The 25,307-nt window shown below is 45.0% G+C and overlaps 1 non-coding gene across 1 annotated transcript; it reads right to left on the bottom strand.

Annotated features, from left to right (window-relative positions):
* Positions 1-1,855: 1,855 nt before the first annotated feature.
* On the bottom strand, positions 1,856-1,929 carry Trnat-ugu (transfer RNA threonine (anticodon UGU)). The gene has a single exon. It is a non-coding gene; the product is annotated as a tRNA-Thr (tRNA).
* Between the last annotated feature and the right edge of the window lie 23,378 nt (positions 1,930-25,307).

Here is a 25,307-nt window from a genome sequence, read left to right as displayed (position 1 = left end):
AGCAAGGATACATGCATCCACCCTCCGTCGCACGGAATCCCTGATGCGCTGATGCAGCCCTGGAGAATGGCGTATTGTATCACAGCCGTCCACAATACAAGCACGAAGAGTCTCTACATTTGGTACCGGGGTTGCGTAGACGAGAGCTTTCAAATGCTCCCATAAATGAAAGTCAAGAGGGTTGAGGTCAGGAGAGCGTGGAGGTCACGGAATTGGTCCGCCTCTACCAATCCATCGGTCAGCGAATCTGTTGTTGAGAAGCGTACGAACACTTCGTCTGAAATGTGCAGGAGCTCCATCGTTCATGAACCACATGTTGTGTCGTACTTGTAAAGGCACATGTTCTAGCAGCACAGGTAGACTATACCGTATGAAATCATGGTAACGTGCTCCATTGATCGTAGGTGGAAGAACATGGGGCCCAATCGAGACATCACCAACAACGCCTGCCCAAACGTTCACAGAAAATCTCTGTTGACGAGGTGATTCCACAATTGCGTGCGGATTCTCGTCAGCCCACACGTTGATCGTGAAAATTTACAATTTGATCACGTTGGAATGAAACCTCATCCGTAAAGAGAACATTTGCACTGAAATGAGGATTGACACATTGTTGGATGAACCATTCGCAGAAGTGTACCCGTGGAGGCCAATCAGCTGCTGATAGTTCCTGCACACGCTGTACACGGTACGGAAACAACTGGTTCTCCCGTAGCACTCTCCATACAGTGACGTGGTCAACGTTACCTTGTACAGCAGCAACTTCTCTGACGCTGACATTAGGGTTATCGTCAACTGCACGAAGAATTGCCTCGTCCATTGCAGGTGTCCTCGTCGTTCTAGGTCTTCCCCAGTCGCGAGTCATAGGCTGGAATGTTCCGTGCTCCCTAGGACGCCAATCAATTGCTTCGAACGTCTTCCTGTCGGGACACCTTCGTTCTGGAAATCTGTCTCGATACAAACGTACCGCACCAAGGCTATTGCCCCGTGCTAATCCGTACATCAAATGGGCATCTGCCAACTCCGCATTTGTAAACATCACTGACTGCAAAACCACGTTCGTGATGAACACTAACCTGTTGATGCTACGTACTCATGTGCTCGATGCTAGTACTGTAGAGCAATGAGTCGCATGTCAACACAAGCACCGAAGTCAACATTACCTTCCTTCAATTGGGCCAACTGGCGGTGAATGGAGGAAGTACAGTACATACTGACGAAACTAAAATGAGCGTTTCCGGACACATGTCCACATAACATCTTTTCTTTCTTTGTGTGCTAGGAATGTTTCCTGAAAGTTTGGCCGTACCTTTTTGTAACACCCTGTATAATATGGGACTTACAACAAGTGTCTGGCACAGTTGCTACAATGGCAGGTTATCAACATGTAAGTTAGTTTGAACGTGATGTTATAGTCGACGTACAAGCGATGGGGCACAGCATCTCCGACGTAGCGATGAAGTGGGGATTTTCCCGTACGAACATTTCAAGAGCGTACCGTGAATATTAGGAATCCGATAAAACATCAAATCTCCGACATCGCTGCGGCCGGTAAAAGATCCTGTAAGAAGGGGACCAAGGACAACTGAAGAGAATCATTCATCGTTACAGAAGCGCAACTCTTCCGCAAATTGCTGCAGATTTCAGTGCTGTCTCGTTTCAAATTGAATCAAGCGGACTGACGAGTACGGGTAGGGAGAACCTCGTGAGTCCATGGGGATTGTTGAAGCTGGTGGAGGCTCTGTAATGGTGTAGGGTAAGTGCAATTGGAGTAATATGGGGCTTGCAATGAAATGAACACTCTTAGCTGCTTACAGGCGTTGACATGCAGTCAACGGGGACAGATGTAAATGTGTGCCCCGACCGGGACTCGAACCCGGGACCTCCTGCTTACATGGCAGACGCTCTATCCATCTGAGCCACCGAGGACACAGAAGATAGTGCGACTGCAGGGATTTATCTCTGGCACGCCTCCCGCGAAACCCACTTCTCAACGTATTGTCCCGCACTACATTCGTAGTGCCCCCGCCCATTATACTCATTACTCACGGCGCGTTGCCGATTCCCTTAAGAGTTCGGGCACTGTTTGTGCATGCGCACAGAAGAAGAAGATAATCAAAATATCCACGGGTATGCTGCCGGTCTATAGTGTCCAACGGGCACAATATATTTCTGCGATCAAACATGTCCCCATCATCAGGTGAACTGACGGACTGAGCTCCTGTGAGCGTGCCGGTACGGAGATCCGTACGCTATGGCTGCTCAGGGGGAACTGGGTTCGGTCGCGGCGGCGGCCGATTTAAATACCCTCCGCCCGCGGCGCGCTCCCTCCGCCGTCCGCGCCCAGCGCCACGGTCGCGCGGTGGAACAGATTGCGACGGCGTCTGAGATGACGTCTGTGTGATGGCTCTGTCCGCCGTGGTCGTCACAACTATACGTCTGCTCGATTTAATCTTGATTAACCCGATCGCTGGTTGCCAAGCCTTGCTAAGATTATAGCCACAGTCACGGTTTATGAGGTCGTCATTGGTGCGAATTTCGATGGCCTCTCTAACAACGCTGTCCCAGTATGGTCAAGTGGCCAGTGAGCCTTAACTCTATATATATATATATATATATATATATATATATATATATATATATATATATATATATACTACGAATGTAGTGCGGGACGATAAGTTGAGAATGTGCGTTTCGCGGGAGGCGTGCCAGAGATAAATCCCTGCAGTCACGCTGTCATGTCTGTCCTCGGTGTAAGCAGGAAGCAGGAGATGCCGCGTTCGAGTCCCGGTCGGGCCACACATTTTCATCTGTCCCCGTTGACTGTATGTCAACGCTTGTAAGCAGCTAAGGGTGTTCATTCCATTGTAATTTCATTCTAGCGAGCTGTATGGTCACCGATGGTGTCTGTTTTTTCTGATATGCCCGAAAAAACAGATTCCATCTTAGTACATATGCAATATGGGACCTCTGATACGTCTAGATACGACTCTGACAGGTAATACGTACGTAAGCATCCTGTCTGGCCACCTGCATCCATTCATGTCTATTGTGGCCGGCCAGGGTGTCCGAGCGGTTCTAGGCGCTGCAGTCTGGAACCACGCGACCGCTACGGTCGCAGGTTCGAATCCTGCCTCGGGCATGGATGTGTGTGATGTCCTTAGGTTAGTTAGGTTTAACTAGTTCTAAGTTATAGGGGACTGATGACCACAGATGTTAAGTCCCATAGTGCTCAGAGCCATTTGAACCATTTTTTGTCCACTGTACGTTCTGACGGACTTGGGCAATTCTACCGGGATTGTGTGACACCACACACGTCCAGAATTGCTACAGAGTGGCTCCAGGAACACTGTTCTGAGTTTAAACACTTCCGCTGGCCACTAAACTCTCCAGACATTAACATTATTGAGCATATCTGGGATGCCTTGGAAAGTGCTGTTCAAAAGACATCCCCACCGCCTCGTACTCTTATGGATTTCAGGACAGCCGTGCAGGATTCATGGTGTCAGTTCCCTCCAGCACTACTTCAGACATTAATCGAGTCCATGCCACGTCCTGTTGTGGCATTTCTGCGTGCTCACGGGTGTACCAGTTTCTTTGGCTCTTCAGTGTATAACTAACATAACACTGCCTTTGAAACTGACGTACAGTCGAAACGAGCAAGGTCGTTAGAAAAATGGCTCTGAGCACTATGGGACTTAACATCGCAGGTCATCAGTCCCCTAGAACTTAGAACTACTTAAACCTAACTAACCTAAGGACATCACACACATCCATGCCCGAGGCAGGATTCGAACCTGCGTTCGTAGCGGTCGCGCGGCTCCAGACTGAAGCGCCTAGAACCGCTCGGCCACCAACGGCCGGCTTAGAAAAATAAAAGTGTGGTCAAGACATAAGAAAAGTTATCAAAAGTGCATCAGTATACAAAATTTCCATGAAAGTTAAGCTAAAAGAAAACGTTGCGACTGGTAACTCACAAGTTCGAAACGCTTTTAACGGCAGTTTTCTGACCCTGGCAGCTAATGTAGGTTTAAAGGATTCAGTTGAAAAGCGAAAGAATATATTAAAAATGTCATCCCACAAAACTTGAAGCAACTGAAAGTAACACCAACATCCTTCACTGAAATTAACACAATTATAAAAATTCCGAGAAACAAGACCTGTTGTGTGGTTGATGAGTAATGTCCTTAGGGATATATGCAGTGCACCACTGGCAAAGCGAATTTTTCTAGACAGGTTAAAATATCAAATTATTAAACCACTTCATAACATAGGTGACAGAACAGACTTAAACAATTATCGTCCCATTTCCTTTGCGGCGTCTTTTTCCAAAATATTCGAAGAAGCAATGTGCGCAAGAGGAGTCGCACACTCAAGTGGATGCAGTTTTCTTAACATATGTTTGCATTCCAGAAACGTTACTGGTTTAATCATGTTGTTTTTATATTTTTTCATCAAACAGTACAAGCCTTAAACAATAATATATCGCCAGTTAGTATTTTTCGTGATCATTCCAAGGTTTTTGGTTGTTTGATCATGATACTCTCCTAAAAACTCAAGTTTTATGGAACTGATGGCTCTTTGCACAGCTGGTTTGAATCATACCTGACAAATAAAATGCAAAAGGTTGTGCTTAATAATTCAGAAAATGTCAGAAAGGCAGAAAGTATTAGGGAGTGGGTGTGAGAGGAGGAGTCCCCCAGCGTTCATTTTTGGGTCCACTCCAATTCCTCGTATATGTGAATGACGTTCCACTTAACATTCAACAAGCAAAACTGGCATTTTTTCCAGACGATACTAGCGTTATAATAAATTCCATTAGAGAGAGAAAGCAATAGAAGAGTTGGTAAATGATATTTTGCCAAGAATTATGAAGTGTTTCTCTCGGAATGAACTCTCCATAAATTTAGGAAAAACACTCTACATTCAGTTCTACAGAAGAATGCTGAAGATTAGATGGGTAGATCACATAACTAACGAGGAGGTATTGAATAGAAGAAGTTTATGGCACAACTTGACTAGAAGAAGGGATCGGTTGTTAGGACATGTTCTGAAGCATCAAGGGATCACCAATTTAGTATTGGAGGGCAGCGTGCAGGGTAAAAATCGTAGAGGAAGAGACGAATGCACTAAACAGGTTCAGAAGGATGTAGGTTGCAGTAGCTACTGGGAGATGAAGAAGCTTGCACAGGATAGAGTAGCATGGAAAGCTGCATCAAACCACTCACAGGACTGAAGACCACAACAACAACACAACAAATAGAGTCATACCAACAACTGACGTAGCACCTGAGAAGGAGTCAGTATACAGGACATATTGCCCGAAATTTTTGGGTGTACATTGTGACGATAACTTGAACTGGAAGAAGCATATTACCGAGCTTCTCAAACAGTTAAATTCAACTACTTTTGCTCTTCGTATAGTTACCAATCCTGGAAACAAACATATCAACTTGTTAACATATTTTGCGTCTTTCCACTCAATAATGGCGTTCGGAATAATTTTCCGGGGTATCTCATCACTTAGACAGTACTGAAAAAGCGAGCAGTAAAAACATGTGGTGCCCATTTACAGACGTCATGCATACATCTCTCCAAGGAGCTGGGCCTTTTAAATGCGCCGTCACAATAAGTATTTACGCTAATGAAGCCCATCATAAAAACTCCATCACAATTTGCGAACACTAGCTACAACACTACAGGGGAAAATGACTTTTATTACTCATTGTTAAAGTTTTCAGTTGGTTAGGAAGGAGTTCAATATGTAGCAACAAAAAGTTTTGATAATAGGCACAATAAAATAAAATGTTTGACAGCTACCGAATTCAGTTGTAAATCTAATCTAAAATGATTTCTCCTGGACAGCTCCTTCTGTCCAGTTGACGAATATCTACTTAAAAACTGGCAGCCAGTTAAAAAAATTGTTTTAAGGATAGTTGCATGAGTAGGAATAAAATGATAATGTGTTCCTTAATGTTAACACTAGTCATGTGCACATATCCTATAAAATGACTCGATTTACATTATTTCGATGAAAGAATCGTTCATACGATCTATGGAAGAACATGTACACTACTGGCCATTAAAATTGCTACACCACGAAGATGACGTGCTACAGATGCGAAATTTAGCCGACAGGAAGAAGATGCTGTGATATGCAAATAATTAGCTTTTCAGAGCATCCACACAAGGTTGGCGCCGGTGGCGACATCTACAACGTGCTGACATGACGAAAGTTTCTCATACACAAACACCAGTTGACCGGTGTTGCTGGTGAAACGTTGTTGTGATGCCTCGTGTAAGGAGGAGAAATGCGTACCATCACGTTTCCGACTTTGATAAAGGTCGGATGGTAGCTTATCGCGACTGCGGTTTATCGTATCGCGACATTGCTACTCGCGTTGGTCGAGATCCGATGACTGTTAGCAGAATATGGAATCGGTGGGTTCAGGAGGGTAATACGGAACGCCGTGCCGGATCCCAACGGCTTCGTATCACTAGCAGTCAAGATGACAGGCATCTTATTCGCACGGCTGTAACGGACCGTGCAGCCACGTCTCGATCCCTGAGTCAACAGATGGGGACGTTTGCAAGACAACAACCATCTGCACGAACAGTTCGACGACGTTTGCAGCAGCACGGACTATCAGCTCCATGGCTGCGGTTACCCTTGACGCTGCATCACAGAGAGGAGCGCCTGCGATGGTGTACTCGACGACGAACCTGGGTGCACGAATGGCAAAACGTCATTTTTTCGGATGAATGCAGGTTCTGTTTACAGCATCACGATGGTCGCATCCGTGTTTGGTGACATCGCGGTGAACGCACATCGGAAGCGTGTATTCGTCATCGCCATGCTGGCGTATCACCCGGCGTGATGGTATGGGGTGCCATCGGTTACACGTCTCGGTCACCTCTTGTTCGCATTGACGGCACTTTGAACAGAGGACATTACATTTCAGATGTGTTACGACCCGTGGCTCTACCCTTCATTCGATTCCTGCGAATCCCTACATTTCAGCAGGATAATGCACGACCGCATGTTGCAGGTCCTGTACGCGCCTTTCTGGATACAGAAAATGTTCGACTGCTGCCCTGGCCAACACATTCTCCAGATCTCTCACCAACTGAAAACGTCTGGTCAATGGTTGCCGAGCAACTGGCTCGTCACAATACGCCAGTCACTAATCTTGATGAACTGTGGTATCGTGTTGAAGCTGCATGGGCAGCTGTACTTGTACGCGCCATCCGAGCTCTGTTTGACTCAATGCCCAGGCGTATCAAGGCCGTTATTACGGCCAGAGGTGGTTGTTCTGGGTACTGATTTCTCAGGATCTATGCACCCAAATTGCGTGAAAATTTAATCACATGTCAGTTCTAGTATAATATATTTGTCCAATGAGTACCCGTTTATCATCTGCATTTCTTTTTGGTGTAGCAATTTTAATGGCCAGTAGTGTAGAAATATTATAAAAGGTAGGAATATTTTTCTGTTTAGCAAAGGTGACAAAAAGCAGATTTCAGAGTACTTGACGGCTCAACACAAAAGTTTTCACTCAAGTACAGAGAGTATTGAGGATCAGTGGACAAAGTTCAAAACCATCGTACAATATGCATTAGATGAGTATGTGCCAAGCAAGATCGTAAGAGATGGAAAAGAGCCACCGTGGTACAACAAACGAGTTAGAAAACTGCTACGGTAGCAAAGGGAACTTCACAGGAAACATAAACGTAGCCAAAGCTTTGCAGACAAACAAAAATTATACGAAGCGAAATGTAGTGTGAGGAGGGATATGCGAGAGGCATTTAACGAATTCGAAAGTAAAGTTCTATGCACTGACTTGGCAGAAAATCTCAAGAAATTTTGGTCTTATGTCAAAGCGGTAGGTGGATCAAAACAAAATGTCCAGACACTCTGTGACCAAAATGATACTGAAACGAAGGATGACAGACTAAAGGCCGAAATACTAAATGTCTTTTGCCAAAGCTGTTTCACAGAGGAAGACAGCACTGTAGTTCTTCTCTAGATTGTCGCACAGATGACAAAATGGTAGATATCGAAATAGATGACAGAGGGATAGAAAAACAATTAAAATCGCTAAAAAGAGGAAATGTCGCTGGACCTGATGGGATGCCAGTTCGATTTCACGCAGAGTACGCGAAGGAACTTGCCCCCTTTCTTGCAGCGGTGTACCGTAGGTCTCTAGAAGAGCGTAGCGTTCCAAAGGATTGGTAAAGGGCACAGGTCACCCCCGTTTTCAAGAAGGGCCGTCGAACAGATGTGCAGAACTATAGACCTATATCTCTAACGTCGATCAGTTGTAGAATTTTGGACCACGTATTATGTTCGTTTATAATGACTTTTCCGGGGACTGGAAATCTACTCTGTAGGAATCAGCACGGGTTTCGAAAAAGACGGTCGTGTGAAACCCAGCTCGTGCTATTCGTCCACGAGACTCAGAGGGCCATAGACACGGGTTACCAGGTAGATGCCGTGTTTCTTGACTTCCGCAAGGCGTTCGATACAGTTCCCCACAGTCGTTTAATGAACAAAATAAGAGCATATGGACTATCAGACCATTTGTGTGATTGGATTGAAGAGTTCCTAGATAACAGAACGCAGCATGTCAATCTCAATGGAGAGATGTCTTCCGAAGTAAGAGTAATTTTAGGTGTGCCGCAGGGGAGTGTCGTAGGACCATTGCTATTCACAATATACATAAATGACCTTGTGGATGACATCGGAAATTCACTGAGGCTTTTTGCGGATGATGCTGTGGTATATCGAGAGGTTGTAACAAGGGAAAACTGTACTGAATTGTAGGAGGATCTGTAACGAATCGACGCATGGTGCAGGGAATGGGCCGGCCGGTGTGGACGCGCGGTTCTAGGCGCTACAGTTTGGAACCGCGTGACCGCTGCGGTCGCAGGTTCGAATCCTGCCTCGGGCATGGATGTGTGTGATGTCCTTAGGTTAGTTAGGTTTAAGTAGTTATAAGTCCCATAGTGCTCAGAGCCATTTGAACCATTTGTAGGGAATGGCAATTGAATCTCAATGTAGACAAGTGTAATGTGCTGCGAATACATAGAAAGAAAGATCCTTTATCATTTAGCTACAATATAGCAGGTCAGCAACTGGAAGGAGTTAACTCCATAAATTATCTGGGAGTAGGCATTAGAAGTGATTGAAAATGGAATGACCATATAAAATTGATCGTCGGTAAAGCAGATGCCAGACTGAGATTCATTGGAAGAATCCTAAGGAAATGCAATCCGAAAACATAGGAAGTAGGTTACAGTAGGCTTGTTCGCCCACTGCTTGAAACTGCTCAGCTGTGTGGGATCTGTACCAGATAGGGTTGATAGAAGAGATAGAGAAGATACAACAGAGAGCAGCGCGCTTCGTTACAGGATCATTTAGTAATCGCGAAAGCGTCACGGAGATGATAGATAAACTCCAGTGGAAGACTCTGCAAGAGAGACGCTCAGTAGCTCGGTACGGGCTTTTGTTGAAGTTTCGAGAAAATACTTTCACCGAGGAATCAAGCAGTATATTGTTCCCTCCTACGTGTATCTCGCGAAGAGACCGTGAGGATAAAATCAGAGAGATTAGAGCCCACACAGAGGCATACCGACAATCTTTCCACGAATAATACGAGACTGGAATAGAAGGGACAACCGATAGAGGTACTCAAGGTATCCTCCGCCACACACCATCAGGTGGCTTGCGGCGTATGGATGTAGACGTGGATGTAGTACAATTTAGTCGTCGTTATCATTTCAATAAAGCTCCGCTGGTAATTACCCAGCAGTTTACAATATTTTCGTTATACGAGGGCTATTCAGAAAGTAGGGATCGTTTCCGTGTGACGCGCTGGCGCGCGCCGATCGCGTATACGAGGTGCGGCTAGAAAATAACCGGACTGATGCTGGAAAAAACATTTATTTACAATTATTTACAATTTCATGTTATCTCCTTCAATGTACTCTCCTCCTCGGTCTCTACACCGCTCCATACGAATTTTCCACTGTTCATAGCAATGCTGCAGATCATTTTCGGTAAGTCCATACATTACTTCCGTCGCTTTTCCTTTTACTGCTTCAGCAGTCTCAAATCTATTTCCTTTCAAAGCTGACTTGACTTTAGGGAAAAGAAAAAAGTCACAGGGGGCCAAATCAGGTGAGTAGGGTGGATGATCTAAGATGGGAATGTTGTGTTTTGCCAAAAACGTCTTCACTGACAACGCACTGTGAGCTGGGGCATTGTCTTGGTGAAGGATCCATGACTTTTTTCTCCGCAAATCGTTCCGTTTTCTCCGTACTCGCTCACGTAGGGTAGCCAGGACGCTAATGTAGTAATGCTGATTCACTGTTTGTCCCTCTGGTACCCAATCAATGTGCACAATCCCTTTGATGTCAAAAAAAACAATCATCATTGCCTTGAATTTCGATTTTGACATTCGTGTTTTTTTTGTCGTGGAGAACCAGGAGTTTTCCAGTGCATCGATTTTGTAAGAAGGTGGGATCACTTTCAATGTTTTCCAGGATGTCAGAACAAATCATTCTTCGGCGTTCCTTCTGTTCAATTGTGAGACACTTTGGAACCATTTTTGAACACACTTTGTTCATCTTGAAACTTTCATGAAGAATCCGCCTAACACTTTCCTTGTCAACTCCTGTTAACTCAGACACTGCTCTGATTCCAGAATGAGATTTTCACTCTGCAGCGGAGTGTGCGCTGATATGAAACTTCCTGGCAGATTAAAACTGTGTGCCCGACCGAGACTCGAACTCGGGACCTTTGCCTTTCGCGGGCAAGTGCTCTACCAACTAAGCTACCGAAGCACGACTCACGCCCGGTGCTCACAGCTTTACTTCTGCCAGTACCTCGTCTCCTACCTTCCAAACTTTACAGAAGCTCTCCTGCGAACCTGCAGTACTAGCACTCCTGAAAGAAAGGATATTGCGGAGACATGGCTTAGCCACAGCCTTGGGGATGTTTCCAGAATGAGATTTTCACTCTGCAGCGGAGTGTGCGCTGATATGAAACTTCCTGGCAGATTAAAACTGTGTGCCCGACCGAGACTCGAACTCGGGACCTTTGCCTTTCGCGGGCAAGTGCTCTACCAACTGAGCTACCGAAGCACGACTCACGCCCGGTGCTCACAGCTTTACTTCTGCCAGTACCTCGTCTCCTACCTTCCAAACTTTACAGAAGCTCTCCTGCGAACCTGCAGAACTAGCACTCCTGAAAGAAAGGATATTGCGGAGACATGGCTTAGCCACAGCCTTGGGGATGTTTCCAGAATGAGATTTTCACTCTGCAGCGGAGTGTGCGCTGATATGAAACTTCCTGGCAGATTAAAACTGGGTGCCCGACCGAGACTCGAACTCGGGACCTTTGCCTTTCGCGGGCAAGTGCTCTACCAACTGAGCTACCGAAGCACGACTCACGCCCGGTGCTCACAGCTTTACTTCTGCCAGTACCTCGTCTCCTACCTTCCAAACTTTACAGAAGCTCTCCTGCGAACCTGCAGAACTAGCACTCCTGAAAGAAAGGATATTGCGGAGACATGGCTTAGCCACAGCCTTGGGGATGTTTCCAGAATGAGATTTTCACTCTGCAGCGGAGTGTGCGCTGATATGAAACTTCCTGGCAGATTAAAACTGTGTGCCCGACCGAGACTCGAACTCGGGACCTTTGCCTTTCGCGGGCAAGTGCTCTACCAACTGAGCTACCGAAGCACGACTCACGCCCGTCGTGGTTCGCAGGAGAGCTTCTGTAAAGTTTGGAAGGTAGGAGACGAGGTACTGGCAGAAGTAAAGCTGTGAGCACCGGTCGTGAGTCGTGCTTCGGTAGCTCAGTTGGTAGAGCACTTGCCCGCGAAAGGCAAAGGTCCCGAGTTCGAGTCTCGGTCGGGCACACAGTTTTAATCTGCCAGGAAGTTTCATATCAGTGCACACTCCGCTGCAGAGTGAAAATCTCATTCTGGAAACATCCCCAAGGCTGTGGCTAAGCCATGTCTCCGCAATATCCTTTCTTTCAGGAGTGCTAGTTCTGCAGGTTCGCAGGAGAGCTTCTGTAAAGTTTGGAAGGTAGGAGACGAGGTACTGGCAGAAGTAAAGCTGTGAGCACCGGGCGTGAGTCGTGCTTCGGTAGCTCAGTTGGTAGAGCACTAACCCGCGAAAGGCAAAGGTCCCGAGTTCGAGTCTCGGTCGGGCACACAGTTTTAATCTGCCAGGAAGTTTCACTGCTCTGATTGTTAAACGGCGATCTTGTCGAACAAGTTTACCGATTTTTTCAATGTTTGCATCAGTTTTTGCTGACAATGGTCTGCCGGTGCGAGTGTCATAACTGGTGTCTTCGCGGCCATCTTTAAATCGTTTAAACCACTCAAACACTTGTGTTCGCGATAAACAATCATCGCAGTACACTTGTTGTAACATTACAAACGTTTCACTTGCAGATTTTCCTAGTTTGAAACAAATTTGGTGTTAACACGCTGTTCTTTCTGTACACTCAACATTTTCCGACGCACAGACAAAACGTCAACTACTTAAAACAGATGCCACGGGCAGACTGAGTGCAGGAGGCAGATGAAACTCGAGCAGTAGGCGGAGCGAGAGTCACGTGACTTTCAGCCTTATTGCATTCGTTTTATTGTTTCACCAGTACTGGTCCGGTTTTTTTCTAGCCACACCTCGTATTTTGGTATGTGCATGCTCGGCAGCTCAGTCGGCATCCATCTGTGACAGCGGGGACGTCTCTGCGAGTTTGGTTTCTTCGATATTCGAATTTGAAATGTGCGATGCAATCGAAAATCCCGCCAGTTGTGCGGTGCGCCCTGTGATAGGGTTCTTGTTGGCAAAAAGCTAAAACCTATAGAAATTTATTGTGAACTGTGTGAAGTGTACGGAAACAAAGTAATGAGTGATTTTTCCGTCCGGAAATGGTGCATTCGGTTTAAAAATGGCCGAATCTACGTTCATAATGAAGAGAAGAGTGGACGTCCGAGCGTTGTGACTGACGATCCTGTCGCTAAAGTTGATGAAACGATTTGTGACAACCGTCGTTTCACAACAACGGAGCTTTCGCCTTCTTTTCTACACGTTTCATGGACTTTGCCGTTTGTTGTGTCTAGACAAGACAGCCTAGACACAATGAGAGGAAGCCGACAGGCACACGCTTAAACTCACGCAGGCTGGCGTGAGGTCTGAAACAGGATACGTAATGAATGCTATAAATAAAAGTACGTAGCTTCTGGAATACTTAACTTTAACCCATAATTGTAGAACATCGCTCTTGATGATACATACTTCATATAATAAATATCAATTGAATACGGCGCCTTGCTAGGTCGTAGCAATTGACTTAGCTGAAGGCTATGCTAACTATCTTCTCGGCAAATGAGAGCGTATCGGTCAGTCAACCATTGCTATGAACGTCGGCTGTACAACTGGGGCGAGTGCTAGTACGTCTCTCTAGACCTGCCGTGTGGTGGCGCTCGGTCTGCGATCACTGACAGTGGCGACACGCGGGTCCGACGTATACTACCGGACCGCGGCCGATTTAAAAGTTACCACCTAGCAAGTGTGGTGTCCGGCGGTGACACCACACTGTTTGGAATTGTCAGTCAAAATTAGGCTACCACAAATTTTGTGCACGACGGGTGCGCAAAATGCTTACAAATCAAATGGTTCAAATGGCGCCAGGCACTATGGGACAACATCTGAGGTCGTCAGTCCCCTAGACTTAGAACTATTTAAACCCAACTAACCTAAGGACACCACACACAGCTATGCCCGAGGCAGGATTCGAACCTGCGACCGTAGCAAAAAAATGGCTGTGAGCACTATGGGACTCAACTGCTGAGGTCATTAGTCCCCTAGAACTCAGAACTACTTAAACCTAACTAACCTAAGGACATCACACACATCCATGCCCGAGGCAGGATTCGAACATGCGACTGTAGCGGTCTTGCGGTTCCAGACTGCAGCGCCTTTAACCGCACGGCCACTTCGGCCGACTCGACCGTAGCAGCAATGCGGTTCCGGACTGAAGCGCCTAGAACCGCTCCGCCACCCCGGCCGGTATAATGCTTACAGAGCACCATAAAGAACATCGTATGGGGATAACGTTGACATTTCTGGAGGCCTGTCACAAACTATGTAGGTGTATCATCTTTAAAGTTCAAGTATGATTATTAAAACACAGTTCAAATTAATGGTTCACGCTGTATAAAAGTAGATTTATTATTAAAAAAAAGTCTTATCTGTTGGCTGTAGGCTTGGGTGCGGCGAACAATTATGGCGGCTATACTACCCACAGTATGGCCTGTCAGTCTCTTGCTGTATGGGCTAAATTTGTCTTCTTGGCGTCGTTCAGTTCTGCATATACACTCCTGGAAATTGAAATAAGAACACTGTGAATTCATTGTCCCAGGAAGGGGAAACTTTATTGACACATTCCTGGGGTCAGATACATCACATGATCACACTGACAGAACCACAGGCACATAGACACAGGCAACAGAGCAAGCACAATGTCGGCACTAGTACAGTGTACATCCACCTTTCGCAGCAATGCAGGCTGCTATTCTCCCATGGAGACGATCGTAGAGATGCTGGATGCAGTCCTGTGGAACGGCTTGCCATGCCATTTCCACCTGGCGCCTCAGTTGGACCAGCGTTCGTGCTGGACGTGCAGACCGCGTGAGACGACGCTTCATCCAGTCCCAAACATGCTCAATGGGGGACAGATCCGGAGATCTTGCTGGCCAGGGTAGTTGACTTACACCTTCTAGAGCACGTTGGGTGGCACGGGATACATGCGGACGTGCATTGTCCTGTTGGAACAGCTAGTTCCCTTGCCGGTCTAGGAATGGTAGAACGATGGGTTCGATGACGGTTTGGATGCACCGTGCGCTATTCAGTGTCCCCTCGACGATCACCAGTGGTGTACGGCCAGTGTAGGAGATCGCTCCCCACACCATGATGCCGGGTGTTGGCCCTGTGTGCCTCGGTCGTATGCAGTCCTGATTGTGGCGCTCACCTGCACGGCGCCAAACACGCATACGACCATCATTGGCACCAAGGCAGAAGCGGCTCTCATCGCTGAAGACGACACGTCTCCATTCGTCCCTCCATTCACGCCTGTCGCGACACCACTGGAGGCGGGCTGCACGATGTTGGGGCGTGAGCGGAAGACGGCCTAACGGTGTGCGGGACCGTAGCCCAGCTTCATGGAGACGGTTGCGAATGGTCCTCGCCGATACCCCAGGAGCAACAGTGTCCCTAATTTGCTGGGAAGTGGCGGTGCGGTCCCCTACGGCACTGCGTAGGATCCTACGGTCTTGGCGTGCATCCGTGCGTCGCTGCGGTCCGGTCCCAGGTCGACGGGCACGTGCACCTTCCGCCGACCACTGGCGACAACATCGATGTACTGTGGAGACCTCACGCCCCTCGTGTTGAGCAATTCGGCGGTACGTCCACCCGGCCTCCCGCATGCCCACTATACGCCCTCGCTCAAAGTCCGTCAACTGCACATACGGTTCACGTCCACGCTGTCGTGGCATGCTACCAGTGTTAAAGACTGCGATGGAGCTCCGTATGCCACGGCAAACTGGCTGACACTGACGGCGGCGGTGCACAAATGTTGCGCAGCTAGCGCCATTCGACGGCCACACCGCGGTTCCTGGTGTGTCCGCTGTGCCGTGCGTGTGATCATTGCTTGTACAGCCCTCTCGCAGTGTCTGGAGCAAGTATGGTGGGTCTGACACACCGGTGTCAATGTGTTCTTTTTTTCATTTCCAGGAGCGTAGTAGCCCAACAACTCGCAGCTATGCCGTAAGCCGTTTGCAGCCTCCATCCAAGACATTTTGTGCGAATTTTCTGACAAAGCTTGCTCAACAAAGGTGTTGCTTTAATCACTGCTGCCTACAGACTGTGTGACTTACTTCCCGCGCATTCTCTAGGTAGCGCGCCAATTCCCCCTTGCCACCTTTTCCACTCCGCACAGCCACATTCGTTTCAAACAAAAGCACACAGGCTTTTACGTAACACCTATTCCTTACATTGTTGTTAAGCGTGACCATTTCTTAAACTGTAAAATTTACATCAAGATGAACAATTTCTACACACAAATAGTTTGAAATACGAAAGGTCATCAGAAAAAAATGGTTCAAATGGCTCTGAGCACTATGGGACTTAACATCTATGGTCATCAGTCCCCTAGAACTTAGAACTACTTAAGCCTACCTAACCTAAGGACATCACACAACACCCAGCCATCACGAGGCAGAGAAAATCCCTGACCCCGCCGGGAATCGAACCCGGGAACCCGGGCGTGGGAAGCGAGAACGCTACCGCACGACCACGAGATGCGGGCATCATCAGAAAATTATTTAACATATTAAACAATTTACACAGCATTTTACTTACATTATACGCATACAATGCAAAGATCTTCAATCTCGAGTATAGTACACCGTACTTCACATACACAGAAAATATAGTATCAATATTCGAAAATTTTAAAGCAAAAAAACTATAGAAATTTGAATGAGCAATAATCAAATATTGTTATAAATTACATACAGTCAAAATTAAATACACTAGTACTTCGATTGCGTATTAAATACAGTTCTTGTAATACAGCTTACAGCTTCAGAATCAAAAGTACAGTGCGAGTTATCAACGAATATTAAATGGCGAAAATTTTGGATATTGCAGAAGGTATTTTATCTGCATTTTCGGTGTCACACAGCTATGACAATGACTGTCGGGAATAAAAAAGAATGCGGTGCAGTGTTGGAGCATCTGCTCACAAGTCACACATTCTTGTAGTCACTTACAAGCGTCACTTGATGTGGTGCAAAGAGCGAGCCGACTGGACATTGGATGACTGAAAGCGAGTTATTTGTAGTGGTGGATCACGCTACACCCAGCGGCAACCGACAGATGTCTGGGCGACATTACCTTGCATCGCGTTTAGAACCGACAGCGAAGTACGGAAGGGTTGTGCTGCGGTGTGGGGCTGTTTTTAGTGGCCAGAGAGTGGTCCCCAGATTGTGCTTAAGAATATGTACTAGACTTGGCCACTGTTTCTATGTTTCGATTCAGTGTATCGATACGTGGAACTGTTTCAGTGTTTCGGAACGGTTGTGGTTCACTGTTTCGAAACAGTGGTGTTTCATTCCGCCCCTGTCTCGGACCAGATTCGATCTCGAGCCAGACACAGAAATTGTATCGTTGTTTCAAAATAAGGCTGTTTCAGTCCACCTGTGCCTGGAACGGACTAATTGTATCGAAACAGTGATGTTTCATTCTACTCTGTGTCGGACGAGATTCGGGCTCGACACAGGTACTGAAACACAACATACCACTTCATGAAACACTTTCAAGAGTGTCCAAATCTTTTTGACAAGCAATAGCATGAAGCTTAAGATATCCGAAAATAAAGCTTCGTTTCTAGCTGACTATCCTGTTTCGAAATGGCGTAACATCTGCTTTATAAACACTAACCAAACAATAAAACTACGCATACTATTCACATTCAAAATAATAAATATGTGAAAATCATTCAGTTAAATTACACTTTTTTTTATAACATACGCTTCTCTGTCCATGTACAGTAATCATATTAAGAAACGCAAGTAAGCCTACAACATTTTGAATAAAAAAGACGTAGTGAGACAGTTATTAGACATATACATAAATTTGATGTAGGTATAATTGCGAGCAATCTGTTTGGCATATCACTGTTAGTGTAATGGTGAACGGGTAGGGCTGGGAAGCATGGTGAATTTATAGTAACGGTTCGAAACACCTTGAAAGACAAAAAAATTATCTGTTATATTTTGTTATTTATTCGAATTATTTGGCGTTATTTGTGAGTCTATAGTCACTGTGCCTATTATCCACAATGATTCCCTTTGTGTAGATGGAAATTAGCAGGACGGATATATTACCCATACTAACGGAATGTGGGGCTCCCAGTAGAATATCCGTTGTTTCTGCATTTTGCTCCCACCTCCAGTTCCTTTCGTGGTGTTCTTCTGTCTTCAGCTATGGCTGTCCTCAGCCAATTGAAAAGTATGAAAGACACACGACACGAAATCAGCGCATTTGCTGCATGAAATACGAAACTGTCAAGACGCCCAAGTGATAGTTTCATACTTTCTGCGACATGATTAGCGCTCTCGCACCTCGTTTGTGTTTATATGGACATACTTATACAGTAGACATTCAAGATAATAAAATGTGTAGGTTTATTAGATTACAAAACACAAACTGTTTCGAAACAGCGTATCGGAACATTACATTGTACTGTTTCATTTGTTTCGGAACAGTTACGTGTTTCAGTTTGCCCATCTCTAATATGAACGCATGTGTCCCGCGTACATTGGAGGAACAGTTGAAAGGTGGCTACACTAAGTCATAGCGCCAGAGATTGCGCCAAAGATTATATTATTCCGCTGCCTCCACTCGTGCAGTAGTAGTTCGGAGGATGTCGAGAGCAGTTGTTGTTCTGTTGGGCGAGAGAGTAGATGCTGTTCGGTTGGTGTAATGTATAGATGGAAGATGTTGCAATTGTCAGAGTGTATTTTTCGTCAATATATATTGAGGTAAAAAAAAAAAGTATTAGAGTTTTCTTTAAAGACAATGCCTCTTGGTCACAGGTACAGTCAACAAAGCATCTGGCTCGTGTTCATGTATTAGACTTGTAATTCTGGTTTCTATGTGCAATTACAGTATTTCTGGTTTTTCATTTAGTTCATTGTAAATGGTGTTTAAAAGATCTTGGCGTATTAAGGAAGAACCGAGCCAGATACAGAACAGTTACACTTGTGCTTTGTTGTTTCGTAGCTTTTATAGTTGCAGTGGACTTAATTAATCAATTGTGTTAATGGAAATTTCTTGTCATTCATTATTTTTATTTTTTGGTCATCAGTCTACTGACTGGTTTGATGGGGCCCGCCACGAATTCCTTTCCTGTGCTAACCTCTTCATCTCAGAGTAGCACTTGCAACCTACGGCCTCAATTATTTGCTTGACGTATAACAATCTCTGTCTTCCTCTACAGTTTTTGCCCTCTACAGCTCCCTCTAGTACCATGGAAGTCATTCCCTCATGTCTTAGCACATGTCCTATCATCCGGTCCCTTCTCCTTATCAGTGTTTTCCACATATACCTTTCCTCTCCGATTCTGCGTAGAACCTCCTCATTCCTTACCTTATCGGTCCACCTAATTTTCAACATTCGTCTATAGCACCACATCCTAAATGCTTCGATTCTCTTCTGTTCCGGTTTTCCCACAGTCCATGTTTCACTACCATACAATGCTGTACTCCAGACGTACATCCTCAGAAATTTCTTCCTCAAATTAAGGCCGGTATTTGATATTAGTAGACTTCTCTTGGCCAGGAATGCATTTTTTGACATAGCGAGTCTGCTTTTGATGTCCTCCTTGCTCCGTCTGTCATTGGTTATTTTACTGCCTAGGTAGCAGAATTCCTTAACTTCATTGACTTCGTGACCATCAATCCTGATGTTAAGTTTCTCGCTGTTCTCATTTCTACTACTTCTCATTACCTTCGTCTTTCTCCGATTTACTCTCAGACCATACTGTGTACTCATTAGACTGTTCATTCCGTTCAGCATATCATTTAATTCTTCTTCACTTTCACTCAGAATAGCAATGTCATCAGCGAATTGTATCATTGATATCCTTTCACCTTGTATTTTAATTCCACTCCTGAACCTTTCTTTTATTTCCATCATTGCTTCCTCGATGTACAGATTGAAGAGTAGGGGCGAAAGACTACAGCCTTGTCTTACACCCTTCTTAATACGAGCACTTCGTTCTTGATCGTCCACTCTTATTATTCCCTCTTGCTTGTTGTACATATTGTATATGACCCGTCTCTCCCTATAGCTTACCCCTACTTTTTTCAGAATCTCGAACAGCTTGCACCATTTTATATTGTCGAACGCTTTTTCCAGGTCGACAAATCCTATGAAAGTGTCTTGATTTTTCTTCAGCCTTGCTTCCATTATTAGCCGTAACGTCAGAATTGCCTCTCTCGTCCCTTTACTTTTCCTAAAGCCAAACTAATCGTCACCTAGCGCATTCTCAATTTTCTTTTCCATTCTTCTGTATATTATTCTTGTAAGCAGCTTCGATGCATGAGCTGTTAAGCTGATTGTGCGATAATTCTCGCACTTGTCAGCTCTTGCCGTCTTCGGAATTGTGTGGATGATGCTTTTCCGAAAGTCAGATGGTATGTCGCCAGACTCATATATTCTGCACACCAACGTGAATAGTCGTTTTGTTGCCACTTCCCCCAATGCTTTTAGAAATTCTGATGGAATGTTATCTATCCCTTCTGCCTTATTTGACCGTCAGTCCTCCAAAGCTCTTTTAAATTCCGATTCTAATACTGGATCCCTTATCTCTTCTAAATCGACTCGTGTTTCTTCTTCTATCACATCAGACAAATCTTCACCCTCATAGAGGCTTTCAATGTATTCTTTTCACCTATCTGCTCTCTCCTCTGCATTTAACAGTGGAATTCCCGTTGCACTCTTAATGTTACCACCGTTGCTTTTAATGTCACCAAAGGTTGTTTTGACTTTCCTGTATGCTGAGTCTGTCCTTCCGACAATCATATCTTTTTCGATGTCTTCACATTTTTCCTGCAGCCATTTCGTCTTAGCTCCCCTGCACTTCCTATTTATTTCATTCCCTGTATTTCTGTATTCCTGAGTTTCCCGGAACATGTTTGTACTTCCTCCTTTCATCAATCAACTAAAGTATTTCTTCTGTTACCCATGGTTTCTTCGCAGCTACCTTCTTTGTACCTATGTTTTCCTTCCCAACTTCTGTGATGGCCCTTTTTAGAGATGTCCATTCCTCTTCAACTGTACTGCCTACTGCGCTATTCCTTATTGCTGTATCTATAGCGTTAGAGAACTTCAAACGTATCTCGTCATTCTTTAGTACTTCCGTATCCCACTTTATTTTATGCAGTCAGATTGCGTGCTAATACTGGCCAGGGCCAACCGGTTACGAGACTTCGTAACCGGTCACACAGCTACTAAAATTATAGCATTTATCATTATTCTTTTTAATTAAGCCCCCATGCACAGTTGGGAGGCAGCGACCGGGTCACTAAGCAGCACCACTGAGGCAATGGCCTCTGGTATCAATAAACTGCTTCAGCTGCAGTTAGTCCTTTATTTTTAGATAACTATCGATGTCGGGGCACTAAAAGCAACGTCTCACATGATTGCGAACTATGGATGAACGGCAACAGGCAGAGTGCATATTTCTAGACCTCTGGAAAGCATTTAACACAGTGTCCCATTGCAGGCTGTTAACGGAGGTACGAGCATATGGAATTAAGTTCACAGATACGGTAGTTTCTCGAAGACTTCTTAAGTAATAGCACCTAGCATGTCGTCCTAGACGGATGGCGAGTGTTCATCAGAGACAAGGGTGTCCTCAGGAGTACCCCAGGGAAGGGTGGTAGGACCGCTGTTGCTCTCTACGAGAGTTGACTGGAAAGTAAGGAGTATGCTAAGTTCACCCAGCCTGGATATGATGTGACGTCATTATGGTGTATACACGCTTTAGTCGATTAACGCACCTATCGACTTTTACGAACGTTCGAGATTGTATACTGTCGTCAGCTAGTGGTTTGTTTTGACACGTGCGATTCTGAAAACAGCTCAGTGTGGCAGCGTATATGTCTTTCGCCAAAATAAAAGAGCTGGATATTAATAGAAATATTCCTGACCGTGGCCTTGAAAACACCACGTAAAAAAGTGAAGTCTTCTTATGTCCCGACCAGATTATTGTTGTATTGAATGCTTACGCCGAAAATAATATTTGTTTATTATCAACATTTTAGTATGGTTTCATACAATTGGTCTTGTCAGTACATATTAGATTGTAGCAGCATACTCTTGCTGACTTTTTTTTTCTTAATTTATATAGCTGAAAGAAAACTCGTGCGAGTTTGTTAGGTAAGTAGTTTATATGTCCATCCCAAGATAGTCTTTTATCGACCATAATTCCACGTAATTTTACACTCGGACCGCAGAGACAGGTACCTTAGTGTCCAGTAATGACTGGTGTGTAGAATGATTGAATTTCGAACTTAAAAAGAAAAATATGAGGCATTGTTGAAGAAAAATCGTCGACCGGGGTTGAAATACGAGGGGAAGTGGATTTCTCAATGTAATCTTAACCAAAGGTTAGTGTCTAGTACTGATTGACGTATGAAATGATTGAATGCAGCGTCAGTACAATACACGATTTAAACGCAAGGAACGCAAAACACATTTAAACGAATGGCGCAGAGCACAGCGCTACCCTGTCACAACCTCTCGAAAGTTCACAAAAGTCGAATAGTCGATATACGGTTTCTATCGTTTTCGATGTAGCGTGTATACGTCATAAAGACGTCACATCGTATCCAAGTCCGGTGAACTTAGCATCCTCCGGAAAGTAATGCCTCTGCCTTCCTAACTCTTCAACAGTTGGCAGCATTGGTATGCGGCAGGGGCTGGCTTGTCCCGTAGCCTCTTCTCCACAGCTCCAGTTGGCGGGAAGGCTGAGCACAGAACGGTTGCGTTGTTACAGTGCAAAGTATGGAACCCTGCGCAGACGATCGGTCAATGCGCTTTAAGAAACGTGCAGTCATTGAACTCTTGACAGCAGAAGGTGTCACACGAAAGAAGATTCATGAGAGAATGACAGCAGTTTATGGTGATTGTGTTGATGTGAGTACTGTGCGTCGTTGGGAGAGTAAGTTTAAAGATGTTGCGGCGGGAACATCTGACCTGCGTGACAAACAAAGAGTTGGACGTCCTGTGACAGCAACCACCGAGTTTCACAAGCAAAATGTTGACAGACTGATTCAGGACGATAGTCGTATCACTCAGAGAGAAACTGCAGGCACAATCGGCATTTCACAAGAACGTGTGGGTCACATTATTGCTTTGCTTGGCTATCGCAAGATCTGTGCACGATGGGTACCCCGGATGCTGACTCCTGAAATGAAAGCGCGCAGACCTGAAATTTGCCAGGAACTCCTCTCACGCTACGAGAATGAAGGCGACACCTTTCTCCATTCAATTGTGACAGGAGACGAAACGTGGGCACACCATTACGACCCAGAGACGAAACGTCGGTCTGTCGATTATCGACACATAGACTCGCCCCAGAAAAAGATATTCAAGACGCAGCCCGCAGCTGGCCACAGTGTTCTGGGACGCAGATGGTGTTATCCATGTTGCTTTCCATGATCGTGGAACAACAATAAATTAAGAGCGTTACATCACAACGCTGTGAACTCTGAAACGACGGCTAACAAGGGTCCGAAAGGAAAAGCGAAATGTTTTCCTGCAGCACGCCAATGGCAAACCACACACTTCACGTGCCACCACAGCACAACTTCAGAGACTGAATCTCACCACCGTACGGCATCCTCCATACAGTCCAGATTTAGCACCGTCTGACTTCCATCTGTTCCCGATAATGAAAGACAATCTGCGGGGACATCATTATGCTTCTGATGAAGACGTTGAGAAAGAACTGTGAGACTGTGGTTGCGGAAACAGAGTGTCAACTTCTTCAGAAAACTTGTTAATCGTTGGCAGAAATGTATATCCAACTGGCTAGTGATTATGTGGAAAAGTGAATATTGGTAATTAAAGGTCACATTCTAAGAATTATTTTTGCGTTTGATTTATTAAAATATTCCCATCCAAACCCAGTTAACGAAGGTGGAGGCATTACTTTTCATTTAACCCTCGTATGTGCAGCCGTGAACAAAACGAGCGAGACCCCACGCCTTTTCGTTATGCTGATCCGCACAGCTTTGAAGTCTGTTACACAGTATAACAGGCAAGGCGACGAAGTGCTACCAACATACAATGCACAGGCGTGAAATTAACAAACCATCCGAACTATTTTCAATCATGTGTAAGACTATATTGACGCTGAATAGTCTGTTAAACACAACACGTACATATAAAATAGAAATGAAAGAAGAAACGCTAACTAGTATGAACTGTACTAATAAAATGAATTCCAGCATATCGAGATAACATAACTGTTCTAGTAAGACAAAGTACCCCACATCGTTACGAATTAGCAAAATATTACGCGCATTCGGCCACGAAACGGTCTGTGTCATCGTTCAGACCAGTCACACTGGATTATCGTTGCTGAACTACCATGAAAGATTGCAAATTTAGCAAAGCATGAAGATTCATAACGAAATTCTGTTAATGGTGAAAAGGGTGTCAGCGGGAGCGGTGGCCGAGTGGTTCTAGGCGCTTCAGTCACGAACAGCGCAACTACTTCAGACACCGGTTGGAATCCTACCTCGGGCATGGACGTGTGTGAGGCCCTTAGCTTAGGTAGATTTAAGTATATCTAGGTCTAGGGGACTGATGACCTAAGCAGTTTGGTCGAATAGTTCTTAGAGCCATTTTTTGACCTTTCGCGTATAATTTTCTTTACGTAAACGGCCGTATCTTTAGATTGTGTTCATATAGAAGCTCACTTTTTTACACCACCAAGGGATCGTATACCGCAGGAAGTGTAACACATTTCCGCTTATTATGTCTACCCGTACTCGAGGTAAACAGGTTTCAAGGGTTGGGTAGACAGATAGGCGGTCAAGAAAGTGAGACCAGTAGGGTTCCATTTTTACCGGTTTAGGTGACGTAATCCTAACAACGAATGAATAATTCCCCCTACTCTTTATTCGAAATGTTCTAGTTGCAGTCGATACATCAGCATATTAATCGTAGCTACGCTTTGGATCCAAATCACGTTTACAAGAATGCAAAAAAAAATCCATTTGCCTATACACGAGGTAATTCAGATCCCAGTACTAATGCCACCGCGTTTTAGAAGTGAGAGAATCCCATTGCTAACTAGCTCAAGAAACACTTCGGCTAATGAACGTTTTCTGGCTGTGGTGAGTCTAATAGAGAATTCGAAACATTGTAGAATATGTTTGGCAGCTATGTCGTCGTTTATTTCCTCGGGTGGTGCAGAATTATCCTACAAAATTTACTCTCTAATAACAGTATTTTGTTATTTCGCTAAACATCCCGAATGATCGTCACATAAGCGGTGACATAAAGGTAGAAAAATCATTTTTTTGAGTCCAGAAAGCTCTATGCAACAGAAACTGCAGATCATTTTGCCATTTTTATTGCGAAATTGCCGGCTTATTCATGTCTGGGATAATAATAGAGGGATGTTTGCATGGGTTGTCTGC

Source organism: Schistocerca serialis, chromosome 11 (assembly GCF_023864345.2).
Source record: "Schistocerca serialis cubense isolate TAMUIC-IGC-003099 chromosome 11, iqSchSeri2.2, whole genome shotgun sequence".
Taxonomy (NCBI): Eukaryota; Metazoa; Arthropoda; class Insecta; order Orthoptera; family Acrididae; genus Schistocerca; species Schistocerca serialis.
This window is presented reverse-complemented; position numbering and strand designations above follow the sequence as displayed.